General features: G+C 43.7%; 1 protein-coding gene across 1 annotated transcript in view; it reads left to right on the top strand.

Moving 5' to 3' along the window:
- The window catches only part of LOC117347325 (dynein heavy chain 6, axonemal-like), a 2,502,256-nt gene that overhangs the window by 1,019,569 nt on the left and 1,461,767 nt on the right, over positions 1-20,920 (top strand).

Here is a 20,920-nt window from a genome sequence, read left to right on the forward strand (position 1 = left end):
TACGTGGCATTGTGCAGGTCTCTCACCCCCTTCCTCCTCAATCGCCACTGTCGCCAGGGTTCCCTATGCCCTCCTTCCTACTCTCTAGATGCATCGCCGAAGCTGACCCAGAAGGCTTCCCTCCGATGTCAGAGCTGATATCAGAGGGAAGCCTTCCGGGTCAGTCAGGGATCCCAGTTACCTCAACAGTCCATCCTGCTTTCAGCCGCACTTGTTTGCAGGGACATGGGCAGCAACTCTTGCAAGCTGCACGTGGCTGATCTGGAAGCCTTTTCTCTCAACGTCAGAACTGATGAAGGCAGGAAGGAGCAGCCCAGCTGGATGGCCCTGAAGGGCACGAGTGCAGCCCTGGAGCGAGAGGGGGATAACAACGTGGGTCGAAGGGAGAAGGGGGGAAGGAGCTGGACAAAGGCTGGAAGGCAGGGAGGGGCACAAACTTGGAACACAGAATGAAGGGAGGTGGCATGAACTTGGGACACAAGGGAGGGAGCAAGGGGGCACTAAATTGGGACATATGAGGGAGGGTATAGAAAGGGAGAATTGTTGGGTATGGGTGTGAGAGTGAGAGGGAAAGAGATAGTGCACAAGGGCAAAGGAAGAAAGTAAAATTGGGCATAGAATGAGAGAGAGGAGTGAGATAGAGATGCATAGGGAAGAGAAGGATGCGAGGGAGAAATGTTGGATATAGAGGGGAGGGAGAGATGTGGCATGGTGTTGGAGAGGGGTCATAGAAGGAGAAATGGTGGGCATGAGGCTGATGGACAGTGGTGAAAAATGATGCACATGATCTGTGATATGAGAGAGGGATAAATGTTGGATGTGGTTGTAGAGGGAGTGGGAGAGATGTACTCTTTCTATCTTTCTCTCTTTTCCCACTCCCTTTGCAGCAAGGGAGGGAATGAGAGAAGAAGAGGGAGATATGTTGCCAATGCGGGTAGAGTAGAGAGGAATTAAAGTTGGACTGTTGGAGAGAGAGAGAAAGATGTTGGTTGGTGTAGGGAATGAGGTCCAGAGGACAGGAAGCATGTAGGAGGCAGAAAAAAATATTGGATGCACAGTCAGAAGGATATGCAGCCAGAGACTAATAAAATCACTAGACAACAAAGGTAGGAAAAATGATTGTATTTTCAATTTAGTGATCGAAATGTGTCAGTTTTGAGAAATTATATCTGCTGTCTATATTTTGCAAAATATTTGTCTATTTTTCTATAGTTACTGAGTTGCATATTTTAAAGTCATCTGCATTGACCTCTTTGAAAAAATATATATATAAATAATAATTAACATTTTCTCTGCATATGTATTTAATTTTGTGGTTACCATTGTGTATTATTAATAAAATTATATTGTGTGCATATGAAAAATGAATAGAAGAAATTGCATTACAATTATAAGAACATAAGAGATGCCGCTGCTAGGTCAGACCAGTGGTCCATCACGCCCAGCAGTCCGCTCACGCGGCGGCCCTTTTGGTCAAAGACCAGTGCCCTAACTGAGACTAGCCTTACTAGCGTACGACCTTGTTCAGTAGGAACTTGTCTAACTTTGTCTTGAATCCCTGGAGATTGTTTTCCCCTATGATAGCCTCCGGGAATACTACTATTATGGGGGGTGGTCAGGGGTGGGGCTTGTGCAGGTCTGGGGCAGAGCTTGGGTGGGAGTACTCGGTTGATATTGTTAGACTTTGTCACAAGCCCGATTCCCATACCAGTCTTGTGCCAGTTAGGAGCCCCAGAAATCATCCTGTTAATTTGATCAGTATGCCCTGCAGGCCAGGACCAGGAATATGAAGATCAAGCTAAGCCCCAACAGAACTCTAGTCACAGCCTGGGAAAACAGGGTTATGCCCCTTTAAGGGCGTCCATGTTGAAATTGCAGGCTAAACAGGCTGAGAGGCAGCTAGAGTTGAACAGAGCCCATCCCCTGTGCAGGGCTAGGCGTGGCTCCACAGCTCTGCAGCATTTAGAGAGCTGGGAGGCACAAAGAAGCAGGCAGCCCAGGGAAGCTCCTATGTTGGAGGATCCTCCACCATCTCAACAGTCAGAGAGTATAGAAATGCAGAGCCCTGAGACAGAGGAGGATTTCCAGGAGAACAATGGACCTGAAGCCATGGAGAGGAATGCCCTGCCTGTGCTTCCATTGGCAGAAGCAATGGAAGTAAGTTAAATTGGCTGTTTGTTTTGGCAAAGTTTTTCTTTTTCTCTGCATGAGTTTTATTTTTGGCTGTTGGGGTTATTACTTGCCTCCAGGGAAGTTTTGTGGCTGGAAGTACCACTGTTTGGTGATGAACTGACTAAGACTGTTGAAAGGGAAAATTGCCAGTGAATTGCGTTTTTTTTTGTTCGAAGATGGCTGCCCTGCAGACAGGGATTCTGCTGCAGTTAGGCAGAACTGAGCCTGGGGTTACCTGGACAGTTGATTTTGTCCTCAGTGGAGCTTAAGAAGACGTTAAGGTTGGGGGCAGGCTTTACCCATTATCTTTGTGGAGGGTTTTGTGGGTATTTTTCTTTTGCATTTTGTGTTGGCAAAGTGCCGAGTTAGCGAATCCACCAACCTTGCGCTCCTTAGTACATTGGAAGGAGCAAAGATCCTCAATGCTGAAGATGGAATTTATTTTTGCTAAAGGACTGAATAATGTCAAGGTTGTGATCTATGCTTTTGCTGTGGCTGACAAATTAACAAGGTTTACCTGGGACATAAACTGGACACTCGGTGTGTTTACCAGACCAGGCTTTCTTTTTGTTACATTGCTGATGATAGTTCTGAAAGGTCACTTGGACACACAAAGACAGAGGCATGAAGAAAGTACAAGAGTTTTATTTACATCATGCCGTACTCTTGTGCAGTGAGCAGCCTGCTTACAAGAGTATCAGAAACAGGAAATGCACGGACTTTTATGCCCTTTTCACTAAGCATATGCAAACTAATATATGCAAAAACTACAATTTTCATTTGTTACTTCTATAACTTTCTACAATTATTATTGGTCCTAAGCCAGCATTTGCGATAGGTTCAGGGGTACGACTTGTAGTCCTATAGGAAGCTAGTTCATTTATCTGCTTATCTAAGCCTTGCAGTTCTAAATGTTACATGTTCAGGAGGGCAGGGTACATCATGGCTCAAACTCTTATCTATTTAGCTTACAATGTGGTAAGGCAGGGACATACATTTCAGGCAGATGATGTCAGCAGATTGTACACTGTTTCCAACCATGTAGGCCAGAGCAGTATTTCAAACAACAGTTAACCATTTCATGACCCTACAGTTCAGGATCCTTTTTGTTTTGCATTGTCTGCTAAACCTGAATGAGAAATAAATTCTGTTTGATTTCTTTGAAAGCTTACCTGTGGAGTACCATTCTGACAATTATAAACTAGATAAGCAAATCACGACAGGGACTTCCTCCTTCTTGGGGAGCACGCCGGGGCTATATTGTGGCTGTGTGCCGGTCCCTGCTATATCCTAAGGGACGGTCACGCTACAACTTAGGGGGTATTTGGCTTAAAGATGTTAAGAATCTCTGCTCTAAAGTACTTAGGCACCCTGGCCTACATTTTAGCACCTAAGTTTTAGTTAGGTATGATTCTGTAATGGGCATCTAACTTTAGGTGCTTATCTTTTTAGGCACCCAATTAAAGACTCTATCCCTTAGTGCTAGGATCAGCCCCTAACTTTTATGCATGAGGATTTAGACCAGCTGAGCTCTGGTGTAAATCCTTGCACCTATATTAGGTGAGGATCAGGCATATTTTGTAACAGTGTGCTCAAATTATTGTAACAATGCACCTCCCATAACCATGCCCTCAGATCAACACGTAAGAATTTATGCATACATATTATAGAATAGCACCTAGCAAGTTGTGAACATAAATTTTAATTATTGCCAATAAGCACCACTAATTGATTACTAGTGCTGAATTATCACACTATTTGGTTCATTAAAAATACCATTGCATCGTGAAAGCCCAGACCAGCTGTATTCCACGTATTAAGAAAGGTGGAAAGAAGAGAAAATGAGAGCCGGCATGGTTAAAAGGTGATATGAAAAAGGCTATTAGAGCCAAAATATCTATCCTTTAAAGCAGGGGTGTCAAAGTCCATCCTCGAGGGCCTCAATCCAGTCGGATTTTCAGGATTTCCCCAATGAAAATGCATGAGATCTATTAGCATGCACTGCTTTCATTGTATGCTAATAGATCTCATGCATACTCATTGGGGAAATCCTGACAACCTAACTGGATTGCAGCCCTCGAGGAGGGACTTTGACACCCCTGCTTTAAAGAATGAAGAAAGGATCAAATGAAGAAAATATATGTGTCAAGTTTCCTTATTTTTGATATACCGTCTATCAAAACAAGTGTCTAAATCAGGGGTAGGGAACTCCGGTCCTCAAGAGCCGTATTCCAGTCGGGTTTTCAGGATTTCCTCAATGAATATGCATTGAAAGCAGTGCATGCAAATAGATCTCATGCATATTCATCGGGGAAATCCTATAAACCTGACAGGAATACGGCTCTCGAGGATCAAAATGGTTTACAATATAATGAGATTTAAAAAAAGAAATAAAAAAGGTGAACACATATGTACTGACAAGTTAGATGCAAAGCACTGATAAAGAAAACTAAGAAAGAATATGAAGACAAACTTCCAAAGAGGCAAAAACTCAACAATTTTTTAAGGTACATCAGAAGCAGAAAACCAGTGAGGGAATCTGGGGGACTGTTGGATGATCAAGGAGCTAAAAGTGTGCTCAGTGAGGATAAGGCCATAGCGGAGAGACTGAATTAATTCTTTGCTTCGGTCTTTATAGAAGAAGATGTAAGAGATTTACCTGAACCAGAAATGGAACTAAATGAAATCTCAGTGAATCTGGAAGATGTACTAAGCCAAATCAACAAGTTAAAATGTGATAAATCACCTAGACCAGATAGTATACTTCCCAGGGTACTGAAAGAACTAAAACATGAAACTGCTGACCTGCTATTAGTGATTTGTAACCTGTTTCTAAAATCATCTGTAGTACCTGAAGTTTGGAGGGTGGCCAATGTTACGCTGATTTTTAAAAAGGGTTCCAGGGGAGATCCGGGAAATTACAGACCAGGAAGCCTGACTTCACTGCCGGGCAAAATGGTGGAAACAATTATAAAAAATAAAATTGTGGAACACGTAGACAGACATGATTTAATGGGACAGAGTCAGCATGGGTTCAGCAAAGGGAGATCTTGCCTCACCAATTTGCTTGACTTCTATACTACCTCAACCAGATCACCTTTATCCACATGTTTATTCATACCTTCAAAGACCATGGGACCCATGGTCTTTGAAGGTATGAATAAACATGTGGATAAAGGTGATCTGGTTGAGGTAGTATATTTAGGTGGCAAAGTTCAGTTGTGGATTAGGAATTGGTTATTGGATAGAAAACAGAGGTAGGGATAAATGGCCATTTTTATCATTGGAGGAGAGAAAATAGTGGAGTGCTGCAGAGATCTGTACTGGGACTAGTGATATTTAACTTATTTATAAATTATCTCAAAATTGGAACGATAAGTGAGGTGATTAAGGGCTCCTTTTATCAAGGTGCAGTAGGTAGTTAACACGCGGAATACCGCGCGTTCAACCGCCTGCCGCGCTAGTCGCTAACGCCTCCATTGATGAGGCATTAGTTTTTAGGCTTGCCGCGTGAGTTAGCGCGTTATGAAATGTCCGACGCACTAACCCCCATAGCGCGCCTTGATAAAAGGAGCCCTAAATTTGCAGATCACACTAAACTATTCAATGTTTTTAAAATGTATGCAGATTCTGAAAAATTGCAGGCAGACCTTAGGAAATTGGAAGACTGGACATCCAAGTGGCAGATTAAATTTAATGTGGACAAATGCAAAGTGATGTACATTGGGAATAATAACCCATATCATAGTTACCAGATGCTAGGGTCCACCTTGTGGGTTAGCGCCCATGAAAAAGATCTGGATGTCATTCTAGATAATATGATGAAACCTTCTGTCTAATGTGCAGTGGCAGCCAAAAAAGCAAACAAGTTGCTAGGAATTATTTTAAAACGGATAGTTAACAAGACTACGGGGTCCTTTTATCAAGCAGCGCTAGCGGGGTTAGCGCATCGGACATTTCATCATGTGCTAACCCCCGCAGCCGGCTAAAAAACTAATGCCTGCTCAATACAGGCGTTAGTGGCTAGCGCAGCAGGCGGTTTAATGCGCAGTATTACGCGCGTTAAACCCCTACCACAGCTTGATAAAAGGACCCCTAAGAATGTTATAATGCCTCTGTATTGTTCCATGGTGTGACCTCACCTGGAGTATTGCGTTCAATTCTGGTCACCTTATCTCAAGAAAAATATAGTGGAACTAGGAAAGGTTCAAAAAAGAGTAACCAAGAAGATACAGGGGGATGGAACTCTTCTCATATGAGGAAAAACTAAAAAGTTTAGGGATCTTCAGCTTGGAAAAGAGATGGCTGAGGGAAGATATGATAGAAGTGTATAAAATCCTAGGGGACACTCAATGAAGTTACAGGGAAATACTTTTAAAACAAATAGGAGGAAATATTTTTTCACTCATAGAATAATTAAGCTCTGGAACGCGTTGCCAGAGGTTGTGGTAAGAGTGGATAGCATAGCTGGTTTTAAGAAAGATGTGGACAATTTCCTGGGAGGAATAGTCCATTGTCTGTTATTGAGACAGACATGGGCGAAGCCACTGCTTGCCCTGTATTGATAGCATGGAATGTTGCTACTCCTTGGGTTTTTGCCAGGTTCTAGTGACTTGGATTGGCCACCGTGAGGATGGGCTATTGGACTAGATGGATTATTGGTTTGACCCAGTAAGGCTATTCTTATGTTCTTATCAAAGGGGGAGTCTTAGAAACATAGAAATATCTGCAGCATCTACTCCCTAAGAGATCCCACATGCCTGTTGTATGCTTTTTTGAATTCAGACACAATCTTTGTCTCCACACCTCTACTGGGAGACAATTCCATGCATCTATCACCATTTCTGTAAAAAAGTACTTCCTTAGATTACTCCTAAGCCTATCACCTCTTAACTTCATGTTGTGCCCTCTCTTTCCAGTGTTTTCTTTCATTTGAAAAATACTCAACTTCTTTACATTAATGCCACAAAGATATTTAAACGTGTCTGTCATATCCTCTCTGTCCTGTCTTTCTTCCAGAGTATACATATTAAGGTGTCTAAATCTGTCTACATACACTTTATGACAGACCACAACCATCTGGACCAATTCCATCCTATTTATATCTTTTTGTAATGTAATGTAATTTATTTCTTATATACCGCTAAACTCCGTTAGGATTCTAAGCGGTTTACAGAAAAATAGACAATAGGGTGCATTAAAATTATAAGTAAAATAGGTACTTAGAAATTCCCTTACTGTCCCGAAGGCTCACAATCTAACTAAAGTACCAGGAAAAATGACAATTAGAAGAGTAATAAAGAAAGAAAATAGAGATAGAGGAGAAAAATAAGAAAATAAACATACTAATAAGATTACAATGATCTAAAGGTGTGATCTCCAAAATTGCACACAGCATTCCAAATAGGGCCTCACCAGAGGCTTATACAATGGCACTATCACCTCCCTTTTCCTATTTGCCATTCCTCTCCTTATGCACACAAGCATCTTCCTGGCATTGACTGTTGCTTTTTCTACCTGTTTTGCCACCCTGAGATCATCAGACATAATCACCCCCAAGTCCTGCTCTTCTTTCTTATACAGAAGTTCTTCGCTTCTTATACTATAGTGTTCCCCTGAATTTTTGCTGCCCAAGCAGCGTTACCAGTGGTGTGTCTCAAGGTTTGGTTCTTGGGCCCGTTTGTAACATTTTTGTAAGCGATGTTTCTAAAGATATTTTTGGGAAGATTTGCCTCTTTGCGGATTATCCAAAACCTGCAATAGAGTAGACACCCCTGATCAGGGTCAGCTCAAGGCAATCTGCTGCCTGAGGTGAGGGATAAGCTGCCCCCCCCCCCAAAGCATAAAAAAATGGGGGTGGGGAAAGGGCTGCCCCAGCAGCTTCAGTAACACAGTAAATGTCAGCAGAGCCTCGCATACTACTCCTTTTAGGCCCAGTTCACCCATGTTTAAAGCAAAACAATAGATCCCGCCAGACAAACTCAAAGAACCATGTTTTTTGCCACATATATTTTAAGCTGTTTTCAGCAAAAACACAAAGGAGATATGATGCTCAAACAACAAGGAGCAAAATATGAAAGAAAGCAATAAAAACTCAGTTTAACACACCTTAATAAAATTAGTTATATGGGAGCTGATATTCTACCTCCCCATAACATGCAGATCAGAACTAGAACATTTCTTCATGGAAGTCACCATACCCCCCAAAAAATCCTGACTTTCATGTTATCCAAGCAATAGCAACACAAAGTTCTCCACTATCAGGTACATTGTGAAGTAAAAAACCTGAAAAGGGGCTCCATATTTTGTACTGGATATAGAACAAAGACATCTGCAATTAATATTTCTCAAAGCGAACATATATCAACTAATAAATTCCAAATATAACACTTTATTCTACCTTTGTTTTCCTGGTAGTTTCATGTTCTATTGTGTTACTTCCAGTTATTTGTCTGCTTTCCTGTCTTTCTTCTGTTTCCAGTGGCTGTTGTCTCTATTTCATTTCTCCTCTCTCCTCCTGCTTTGTTCCCTCAGTATACAGTATCTTTCTGACATACTGATTTTTCCTTTTTTAGCTCTTTCCTTCCTTTTTTAGTTTTCTGCCCCTGTCTACTCAAAGTTCATCCTACTCCTTTCTATTTTTCACCTACCTATCAACTTTCCATCTCCTTCTCTCACCCCCTAGTTCTCCCATTTCCCATCTTGCTCCTTCCCCAGCTTCCTATTCCCATTTATCTTTCACCTGTTTCCCTATACCAAATGTTTTATCCTCTGTACTAGTGCTGCCTGATTCAGGGAAAACATTTTTCGATTCGATTTGCCCTGTTGAATCAATTTTTTTATTTGATTTGCTTTCAGTTACACAGCTTTTTCAGTTTAAGCATTGTCAACATTTTACTACAATGGTTTAGATCGTATTTGTTCAATCGTACATTTAGAGTGCACAATGGTAATAAGGCATCAAAAGAGGCTTTGGTGGAGAGGGATGTACCCCAAGGATCTGCTCTATCAGTGTTTTTGTTTAACATCTATGTAGCATCATTGGGGGAAGTATGTGAAGAATTGCAGGTTTCATATTGACAATATGCTGACAATATGCTATTTTTCTTCCCAGTACATAAGTGGGGATGAATTTGTGATAGTCCATAAATAAGAACATGAAAAAGAATATAGCACTACTCGAAAGGGTCCAGAGAAGAGTGACAAAAATGATTAAGGGACTGGGGGAGTTGCTGTACAACGAGAGGCTAGAGAAACTTGGCCTCTTCTCCATTGAAAGAGAAGACTGAGAGGGGACATGATCTAAACATTCAAGATATTAAAGGGAATTGACTTAGTAGAGAAAGAGAGATTGTTCACCCTCTCTAAGATGAAGAGGACGAGAGGGCACTCGCTAAAGTTAGAAGGGAAAAGATTCTGTACAAATGTAAGGAAGTTCTTCTTCACTCAGAGAGTGGTAAAAACCTGGAACGCTCTTCTGGAGGCTGTTATAGGGGAAAGCACCCTTCAGGGATTCAAGACAAGGTTGAATAAGTTCTTACTGGAACTGAACATATACAAGTAAGGCTAGACTCAAATAGGGTACTGGTCTTTGACCTAAGGGCCACCGCATGAGCGGACTGCTGGGCACGATGGACCACTGGTCTGACCCAACAGTGGCAAATCTTATGTTCTTATGTTCTTAAGAGTGGATGAGAAATCATGGTTTATGCCTAAACGTGGGACAAACAGAGGTAATGTTTGTTGAAAGAAGTGGGGAAATGTTGTGACCCGATTCTTTGAGTGTGTTAGGAGTAGCACTAACTGTGAGAAAAGAAATGACAATTTGAGGAGTTGTTTTGGATTCAGACCTGACCATGAAGTTGCAAATAGTTAAGACAATTAAGGCAGGCTTTAGTCAACTTCACATGCTCCATCATTTGAAATAATTGATTTTGCCCTCTAATTTTCGAACTGTTGTGCAGAGCATGGTTTTCTCTAGGTTAGACTAATGTAATGCCCTCTATCTCAGAGTTTCTAAGAAGACAAGAGGGAGAGCATTACAATTGGTACAAAATGCCTTTCCTAAGCTAGTATTGGGAGTTGATAGGATGAAACATATTACGCCTGTTTTGAATCAATTACACTGGTTACCAGTTCAATTTGGGTTGCAACATAAAGTTGTTTCTGTGGTCCAGACTGTTACCATCAAACACATGGTATTTTCGGCAAGTGGTGGCACTCTATAACCCTAATAGATCCTTTATGATCTAAAAATCAAAGGCTATTAAATCCAATAGTGCAGGGAAATTATGCAGATACTTAGAGCAATGACATTCTGTATTGCTGGTGTCAAGATGTGGAATGCTCTGATGGACCTGTGTGTAAACCGGTTTCAATTTAAGAAAAACTCAGTTTTTTGGGCAGAGCAAGTGACATCATAGCCCAGGATGGCACCATAAATGCAGAGCTCTGCTACGGCTGTTGTGTTTTTGCTAAAAGCGCATTCTCTTAATGAGGGTATGTCCATCTGAATAGTATGATTATTGAGCTCTGTCATGGCAGCATGAAAAATTTTGTTTTGCGGTGGAACCCGGGGAAAAACAGAAGGCAACATCTTTGCCTACAATGGCTAAATGAAGGGAAAAAAATGGCATTGGTGTCTTCTAGTTCTGAGGATCAAGAACCAATGGGCGTGCTGATGATGCGACTACACAAATGCCCAATGCTTGGTTGAGAGAGCTAAAGCAGCAGATGTTGGGTATTCGTCAGGATGTTCAAACGGCTCTCACTGAAATTAAAGCCGGTGAAGGAGCTTGGCGCATGTGTGGCAGCCTCAGAAGACCACATGCCTCAGTTAGTGGAAGATGACTCGGTCTAGACTAATTCTAGTCTCATTAATGGCTTACAATTGCAAGTGGAATATCTTGAGAATCATTCCAGATGCTGCACCTGAAATTTAAAGGTATTCCAGAGATTGAGGCATATCGGGATAGTGTTGAAGTGGTACGGGATATCTGCAGCTCTATATTAGACATTACTAATGCTGGGGAGCATACGAACATCCATATGCAATAATAATAATAACAATTTATATACCGCAATACCGTGAAGTTCTATGCAGTTTACAAAAGATTAAGCAAGGTACAAACTGATTGAACTTAAAAGGAGAGGAAGAAAGAGAGTTGGTGGGACAGGAAATCCATTTTTGAGGATAGAGAGATTAATAGGATATGGTGATCAATATCGAGGGGGAAAGAGAAGAGGGTCAGTTGTCTAGATATTTTAGGAACAGGTGTGTTTTTGTACGTTTCCTAAAAACCTCATAAGTGGTGGGCGAAAGCAATTGTTCTAGGTCCCTACCCCATAGCGCTACCTGATGTGAGAGAAGGTGTTCGTGGTGTTTTTTCAGTTTGCAACCTCTAACTGGGGGGGAAACGAAGTTGGAGTGTGAGCTCCTCTTGTGTTTGTTGGCTGAAAAGGAGAAAAGGTCGGTTATGTATTTAGGGGCAAGTCCGTACAGTGCTTTGAAGCAGAAGCAGGCGAACTTAAACTTTACGCGTGCCTCCATCGGTAGCCAATGCAACTGCCGGTAGTAGGGTGACACGTGATCGAACTTTTTTAGCCCAAAGATCAGTCAGACCGCTGCTTTTTACATTACTTGTAAACGTCGCACACCAGAGCCTTGGGACACCTAGAGGAGTACGTGTTCGGGATACCATTGTTTGTTTTGAGGACTTTGGTATTAAAAAGCGCATTACATAGTAACATAGTAGATGACTGCTGCTCTTCCTGAGAATTCTATCAGCTGGTTTCAACACAGCAGCAAAGAGGGGCCACTCTAACGCTGTCCTCTAGTGCCAAGTCACTTGTGAAAAAGCACACCAGGCTCTGAGGGAACTGTGTTTTCTTTCATCTCTCCTAACTGCTGCTCTTCCTGAGGATTCTATCAGCTGGTTTCAACACAGCAGCAAAGAGGGGCCACTCTAACGCTGTCCTCTAGTGCCAAGACACTTGAGAAGGAGCACGCTAGGCTCTGAGGGAACTGTGTTTTCTTTCATCTCTCCTAACTGCTGCTCTTCCTGAGGATTCTATCAGCTGGTTTCAACACAGCAGCAAAGAGGGGCCACTCTAACGCTGTCCTCTAGTGCCAAGACACTTGAGAAGGAGCACGCAAGGCTCTGAGGGAATTGTGTTTTCTTTCCTCCGGGTGAGACTGCAGTTCGGCAGTGCTCAGAGTCCTGACATCCAGCTCTCCCACGGAGCTTTTTTTTTTTTTTTTTTCCCCAAAATCCCTGCACAGACCTTTTTTTTCTGTTACAATCTGCATCTGATATATTTCTGCACCTACTGCCTGCTAAAACAATCACTGATTACTTCATGTACAACCTGCTACTACTTGTTACCTGTATAGCTGCATTTACAACCTGCTACTACTTGTTACCTGCATAGCTGCATTTACAAGCTGCTACTACTTATTTTTAACCTACCACCGCATGTTACTTGTTACCACAACCTGTCACCACTTGTTATAAGTATAACCGCATGTAAAACCAGCTACTGCATATCTTAGCCTGACACTGCATATATAGCCTGTACTACTCCTCTACTGTTATCGCATGTTCATCGCATGTCTAGCTCTACCACCACTTACTTAGCCTGCTCTGCCCATCACTACTACCTCTTATACAGCCTAGCCCCTCCTCAGTCTACATCTTACTAGCAGCACTAATCTCTCCCACCTCCTGCCTGACAAGCTCTGCCCAAACCCTCTCTCACTATCTCTCCTTGCTCCCACCATGAAGCCACCCTCCTGGCTCCTCCTTCTACTTCTCTGCTCTTTCACCAATACTTCCCACTGCCAAATATCTCTCCCCCCCAACCTCCCCGACTCCACAGTCTCAAACACCTGCCCAGGCCTCAGAATCCCCACACTAGTACACACTAGAACTCATCACAACAAAAAACACAGAGGAAGAAACCATTCCTCCTTAAAGCCTGTCCCTCCAGCCAACCTACCCAACCTCACCTCTGTCTCTCTCACCCCGGTCCCCACACTCTACTGTAACGCCAGATCAGTCCGCAACAAGACCCAAATAATAAAAGACCTACTCGATGACTCCGATCCGGGTTTCGTGTGCATCACAGAATCATGGATCGGAAAAGACGATACTTTCACACAAAACGAACTCTGCCCCCCTGGCTACCACGGCCTCTTCTCACCCAGAATCAACAGGAAAGGAGGAGGCCTGCTCTGCTTTACAAATCATTCTTCAATGTTCAGCTCCTTGAAAAGGGCAGCCATACCTCTCTAGAATTCTTACTAGCTTCAGTTAAAGACGAACTCCAACCCCACCCACTAGGCATCTTGCTTCTCTACCGCCCTCCTATCCCCTGGAATAAATCCTCTGAACTTGTCCTAGAGACTATAACAAGAGTCTTCCTAAAATTCCAGAGACTACTGATCATAGGAGATATTAACCTCCACCTCGACGATAACACCAGCATGGACACAACTGAATTCAAAGACTTCCTCACCTCCCTTGGCTTCACCACTCCTCCACCCACACCTACCCATGATAAAGGACATAAACTAGACATCATCAGCTTCCTCGACTAGACTGAGCACAAAACTTCTGCCGAAGAGGCCCGTGGTCTGACCACCTTCTGAGAGAAGTGGACAGTCACGTAGCAGGAGGGAGAGAGGATGGGCTAGTGACCTGTCTCCCAGGAGCAAGAACGAAGGACATCACCGAAGGACAGAATCGAGAGGATCCTGGATGGCGCGGAAACAGAAGAGACAGCAGTGATAATCCACGTGGGAACAAATGATGTCAACAGGAGAAATTACAGCAGGACTACGCTAATTGAACAGTTCAAGATCCTAGGAAGGAAACTGAAGCTGAGGACACAGAAGATAGCATTCTCAGAGATTCTGCCAGTACCGAGGGCAGACGTGAAGAGGCAAACCGAGCTACAAGCAATAAACGCTTGGTTGAGGAGATGGTGCGAAGAAGAAGGATTCCTTTTTGTAAGAAACTGGACAACTTTTTGGGGGAAGAACAAGCTCTTCAGGAGGGACGGACTACACCTGAGCAAGGCAGGAACGAGACTGCTAGCAAACAACGTCAAGAGAGGAATTGAGCAGGCTTTAAACTGAGAAGAAGGGGAAAGCCGATAGTCGACCTGACGTCGACGGTTCGGACAAGAGTATCCAAAGAAGATACTGAGCGGGAAAAATGCTGGGAACAGGCAAGAGACGAACAACAGAAGCTGTTGACCAACAAAAACGGCAAACAGATAAAATTAGAGGAACAGGAGAGATCAGGAAATCAGGTTGCAGACGAAAAAGATACACCAAAAAATGAGGAAGAAAGGAACAGAAAAGATACACCAAAAAATGAGGAAGAAAGGAACAGAAATGAGGGACTGGCAGCCCAAATAGGGGATGGTAAGAGGAGCAAAACACATGTAAAACCAGCAGAGAAAAGAAAAGACCAGGACTTAAATTGCTTGTACGCTAATGCAAGGAGCCTAAAGACCAAAATGGGAAAATTAGAAGCCATAGCCAAAAAAGAAAACCTAGACATCATTGGAATCACGGAAACATGGTGGAATGAGGATAACCAATGGGACGTAGTGCTGCCAGGGTACAAACTCTATAGAAGAGACAGGACCCACAAGAAGGGTGGAGGAATAGCACTATACATAAAAGACACCATTCCCTCGTCCGAAGTGGATATAGAACCAAAGGCGGAAGGACTGGAGTCATTATGGGTCAAATTACCAGGAAAAAGTGGCCTTGACATAAGATTGGGTCTATACTATCGTCCACCTGGACAAACGGAAGCAAACGGCAAAGATCTGGCAGCAGAATTGAGGCGGGCAGGCAACAACAGGAATGTGACAGTAATGGGAGATTTTAACTACCCCAGGATAAACTGGAATATTGGAAACTCAAACTGTGCGAGGGAAACAGAATTCTTAGAGGCTGTGAGGGACTGCTTTATGGATCAGCTTGTCAAGGAACCAACAAGAGGATATGCCACTCTTGACCTAATCCTCAACGGAATAGGGGACCTGCAAAAGAAGTGGAAGTAGTAGGACCACTAGGAAACAGCGATCACAACATGATCCAGTACAAATTAGGAGTAAGTACAGCAAAAGGGAAGAGAACCACAGTGACAACGTTCAACTTCAAGAAAGGGAACTATGATGCTATGAGAGCAATGGTAAGAAAAAAACTTAGAAACAGCTCAAGGAAAACAGAAACTATAGAGCAAGCCTGGTCTCTATTCAAGGGCACAGTGCAAGAAGCACAACATATGTACATCCCCATATTTAGAAAAGGGTGCAAAAAAAACCGAACAAAAGACCCCGCATGGATAAACAATGAGGTGAAGAAAGCGATAGGAGACAAGAAAAAATCATTCCGGAAATGGAAAAAGGACCAAACTGGGGAAAACTGGAATGAACACAGGAAACGCCAAAGAGAATGTCATCAAGTGGTTAGGAGAGCGAAAAGAGAATACGAAGAGAGACTGGCCAGTGAGGCAAAAAACTTCAAATCATTCTTCAGATATGTTAAGGGGAAGAAACCGGCAAGGGAGGAAGTAGGGCCGTTGGATGATGGAGACAAAAAGGGAGTGATAAAGGAGCAAAAAGAGGTAGCCGACAGGTTAAACAAATTCTTCTCGTCAGTCTTCACAAGCGAGGACACATCCAGTGTACCGGAACCCGACGTGATCTTCCATGGTGACCAAGAAGAAAAACTGTCAGCAATAGAGGTGAGCCATGAGGATGTCCTCCAACAGATAGATAGATTGAAAAGCGACAAATCACCAGGCCCGGACGGAATCCACCCTAGGGTACTAAAAGAACTAAGAACATAAGAACATAAGCAGTGCCTCTGCCAGGTCAGATCAGAGGTCCATCCCGCCCAGCAGTCCGCCCCCGCGGTGGCCCAACAGGTCATGACCTGCCTTAATCACCAGAAGAGGCCCGCTTGCCCCCTAGGTTTCTCATCGAAGTCCTATCTTCCCATCAATGTCCTAACCCTCCGGCCTTGCACCAGCACGACCTGGTGAGCTGTCTATACTTATGCAACACCCCATCACCTCCCTCAGTACCCCACGATCCCCTTTTCCCTCAGGAATCTGTCCAATCCCTGTTTGAATCCCTGTACTGTACTCTGCCGGATCACTTCCTCCGGGAGCGCATTCCATTTGTCCACGACCCTTTGGGTGAAGAAAAACTTCCTTGCATTTGATTTGAACCTATCTCCCTTCAGTTTCTCTGAGTGCCCCCTCGTACCTGTCGTCCCTTTTAGTCTGAAGAACCTGTCCCTGTCCACCCTCTCTATGCCCCTAAGTATTTTGAAGGTCTCTATCATATCCCCCCTGAGCCTCCTCTTTTCCAGAGAGAACTAAGAAATGAGATAGCGGGAATACTCCAACGAGTTTGCAACCTATCCTTGAAAACTGGAGAGATTCCGGAGGACTGGAAGATAGCAAATGTTACACCTATCTTTAAAAAGGGGTCAAGAGGAGACCCGGGAAACTATAGGCCGGTAAGTTTGACATCGGTTCCAGGCAAGATGGTAGAAGCACTGATAAAGGACAGTATCTGTGAGCACATCGAAAAAAATGGGCTGATGAAAGCGAGCCAACATGGCTTCTGCAAGGGAAGATCGTGCCAAACAAACTTACTGCACTTCTTTGAGGGGGTAAACAGCCAGTTGGACAAAGGGGAACCTGTAGACATCATTTACCTTGATTTCCAAAAGGCCTTTGACAAGGTACCCCATGAGCGGCTACTTAGGAAGCTGTGGAACCACGGGGTGGAAGGGGAAGTACACAGATGGTTCAAACACTGGTTGGCAGGCAGGAGACAGAGGGTTGGAGTGAAGGGTCACTACTCGGGCTGGAGGAAAGTCACGAGCGGAGTTCCGCAGGGTTCTGTACTTGGACCGCTGCTGTTCAATATATTTATTAATGACCTGGAAACGGGGACGAAATGTGAAGTTATAAAATTTGCGGACGACACTAAACTCTGTAGAAGGGTTAGAACTACGGAAGAGTGTGAGGACCTACAAAGGGACCTAAACAAACTGGAGGAGTGGGCGAATAAATGGCAGATGAAATTCAATGTAGGGAAATGCAAGGTCATGCATATAGGGAGAAAGAACCCGATGTTCAGCTACCAAATGGGGGGATTAGTATTAGAGGGAAGTAACCTTGAAAGAGATTTGGGTGTACTAGTGGATACAACAATGAAGCCAACGGCGCAATGCGCAGCAGCCGCGAAGAAGGCAAACAGAATGTTGGGTATTATTAAAAATGGTATTACGACCAGAACAAAAGAAGTCATCCTGCCGTTGTATCGGGCAATGGTGCGCCCGCACCTGGAGTACTGTGTTCAGTATTGGTCACCGTACCTTAAGAAGGATATGGCAATACTTGAGAGGGTCCAGAGGAGAGCGACACGAATGATTAAGGGCATGGAAAACCTTTCATACACTGAAAGATTGGAGAGGCTGGAGCTCTTCTCCCTGGAAAAGTGGAGACTCAGAGGAGACATGATAGAAATCTACAAGATCATGAAGGGCATAGAGAAAGTAGAGAGAGATAGATTCTTCAAATTTTCAAAACATAAAAGAACAAGAGGGCATTCGGAAAAATTGGAAGGGGATAGATTCAAAACAAATGCTAGGAAGTTTTTCTTTACTCAGCGGGTGGTGGACACCTGGAATGCGCTTCCAGAGGACGTAATAGGGCAGAGTACGGTACTGGGGTTTAAGAAAGGATTGGACAATTTCCTGTTGGAAAAGGGGATGGGCCGCCGCGTGAGCGGACTGCTGGGCACGATGGACCTCAGGTCTGACCCGGCAGAGGCATTGCTTATGTTCTTATGTTCTAGGCTCTTTCTGCCTCCCCATCTTCATGTCTCATCTAGGTACTCCACCCCGGCCCACAAAATCTATCACCTACCGCAAAAAAATCACGAGCGAATTGTTCTGGACCCAATTTCTTAACCAACTTCCCCCTTCTCCTAAACACACAGACCCAGAGTCCAACTGGCATAATTGGGTTACCCTTTCCGGGACTACCTACCACGCACTGGCCCCTTTATCTACAAAATCTATCTCCCACTCCCACAAAGCCCCCTGGTACTTTCCATATCACAGGGAACTAAAACAGAATTGTCGAGCCCTGGAACGGAAATGGAAAAAATCGAAATCCCCCTCAGACAAACAATCCTGGCGAGACAACATCAAGTGCTATAACACAATACTAAAAAAAGCAAGAAAGAATTTCTATGGAGATAAAATCACCAGATCAAAAAATCAAAATAGTTCTCTGTTCTACATCTGGCGAAACTTAACCTCAAAAAACGACTCCACCTCTCCTCTCTCCCCTCCTTCCGCAAACGACTTAGCCAAATTTTTCAATGAAAAGATTTTCACCATAAGGAGCTCTTTCCCCTCAGCAGTCTCTTATAATTCTCTTCCTCCCAATGACTCAAACCCTATCCCAGCGGATAGATCCTGGATGACATTTGAACCCATATCTGAACCCCAGATCTCTAAACTCTGCCTCAGACTGAAATCCTGCAAATGCATCTTAGATCCTTTCCCATCCCACCTTTATGAAAACATTCCTGCACAGGCCATCTCCTCCCTTACGAGACTCATTAACTCTGCTTTACTATCAGGCTTGTTCTCCACAAAAATGGGCCACATTGCCTTGTCACCTATTCTGAAAAAAGCCGATCTCGACCCCTCCCTACCATCAAACTACCGCCCATAGCAAATATCCCTCTACTTACCAAACTTCTAGAAACCATAGTTGCTACCCAGCTCTCCTCCTATCACGAGAGATTCTCCATTCTTCACCCCTACCAACATGGCTTCAGACCCTGCTTTAGCACTGAATCCCTCCTAGTTTCCCTAATTTCAAAGGTACAACAACTACACTCACGTAACAAATTTGCTGTCCTACTACAATTCGATCTTTCCGCTGCTTTTGATGTCGTCCATCACGACATACTACTTTACCAACTTTCCGAGATTGGAATCGACTCCACCATTCTAATGTGGTTCTCAAACTTCTTACGCTCCCGTTCCTACACCGTCAACACAAATGGCACCATGTCCACTCCTTGGACTCCATCTTGCGGTGTCCCTCAAGGATCACCCCTTTCCCCTATTCTCTTTAACATCTACATGTCCTCCCTGAAACTCTTTCAACTATCCCCCTTGGAAACAATCTACACTTATGCAGATGACATCCTTGTCCTCCTTGAGACTGACCAGAACCTCATCAACTTCCACGAAAACATTACAGCTTGCATAATAAGACTCCGTGCCTGGTCCCTCTCGGTACAGATGAAACTAAACGAATCTAAAACAAAACTACTCTGGCTCGGCCCAAAATTCGAACACCTGCCCACACTTTTCACACTACCCACAGGCAATACACTACAGCTCGAGTTCTCATGCAAAGTCCTTGGTATCACTATCGATTCCTCTCTCTCCCTCAATGACCACCTCAACTCCTTGGCAAAATCATGCTTTTTCAACCTTCACATGCTGAGGAAAGCTAGATCCTACTTCAGCCAACAACACTTTGCCATCCTTGTCCAATCCATCATCCTCTCCAAACTAGATTACTGCAACGCCATCTACTTAAATCTATCAAAAAAAAAGTATTCTAAGACTCCAGCTAATCCAGAATACTGCAGCCAAACTGATCTTCTCAAAACGCAAGTCTGACCATGCCTCCCCACTCCTTGCCAAACTTCATTGGCTTCCAATAATCTCCAGAATCCATTTCAAATGTTCCTGCCTGGCTTTCAAGATCATTCACGGAATCCTGCCTCCTCTTATCCCACTGTCTTTCAACTCCTCCAGTCCCGACTTCTCCAGAACTGCCCAAAGGCTTAAACTAGCCTTCCCCTCTCCACGTGGCATCCACTATTCAGGCAAACTGGGAAAATCCCTTCTCTTCAAAATCAAAAGTATTTGGAACGACCTCACCACCCTGCTGCGGAACCTGAGCTCCCTTCAGTTATTCCGCAAACAACTGAAAACCTGGCTTATCAGCAAATTGTAGCTCTATCCTTCCCCCCTTTCTCTTCCCCCCTTCTACACATAAGTTCATGTAATCCTTTTTCTTCTTCTCTACCCACTATTTTAAGTTCTTGTAAACTGTGTCGAGCTCCATTCTCATGGAGATGATGCGGTATATAAACTTAAGGTTTAGATTAGATTAGATTAGATGACAGCAGATAAAGACCCAAATGGTCCATTCAGTCTGCCCAACCTGATTCAATTTAAATTTTTTAATTTTTTCTTCTTAGCTATTTCTGGGCAAGAATCCAAAGCTTTACCCTGTACTGTGCTTGGGTTCCAACTGCCAAAATCTCTGTTAAGACTTTCTCTAGCCCATCTACACCCTCCCAGCCATTGAAGCCCTCCCCAGCCCATCCTCCACCAAACGGCCATATACAGACACAGACCGTGCAAGTCTGCCCAGTACTGGCCTTAGTTCAATATTTAATCTTATTTTCTGATTCTAGATCCTTTGTGTTCATCCCACGCTTCTTTGAACTCAGTCACAGTTTTACTCTCCACCACCTCTCTCGGGAGCGCATTCCAGGCATCCACCACCCTCTCCGTAAAGTAGAATTTCCTAACATTGCCTTTGAATCTACCACCCCTCAACCTCAAATTATGTCCTCTTGTTTTACCATTTTCCTTTCTCTGAAA

This window comes from Geotrypetes seraphini, chromosome 1, assembly GCF_902459505.1.
Source record: "Geotrypetes seraphini chromosome 1, aGeoSer1.1, whole genome shotgun sequence".
Classification (NCBI taxonomy): Eukaryota; Metazoa; Chordata; class Amphibia; order Gymnophiona; family Dermophiidae; genus Geotrypetes; species Geotrypetes seraphini.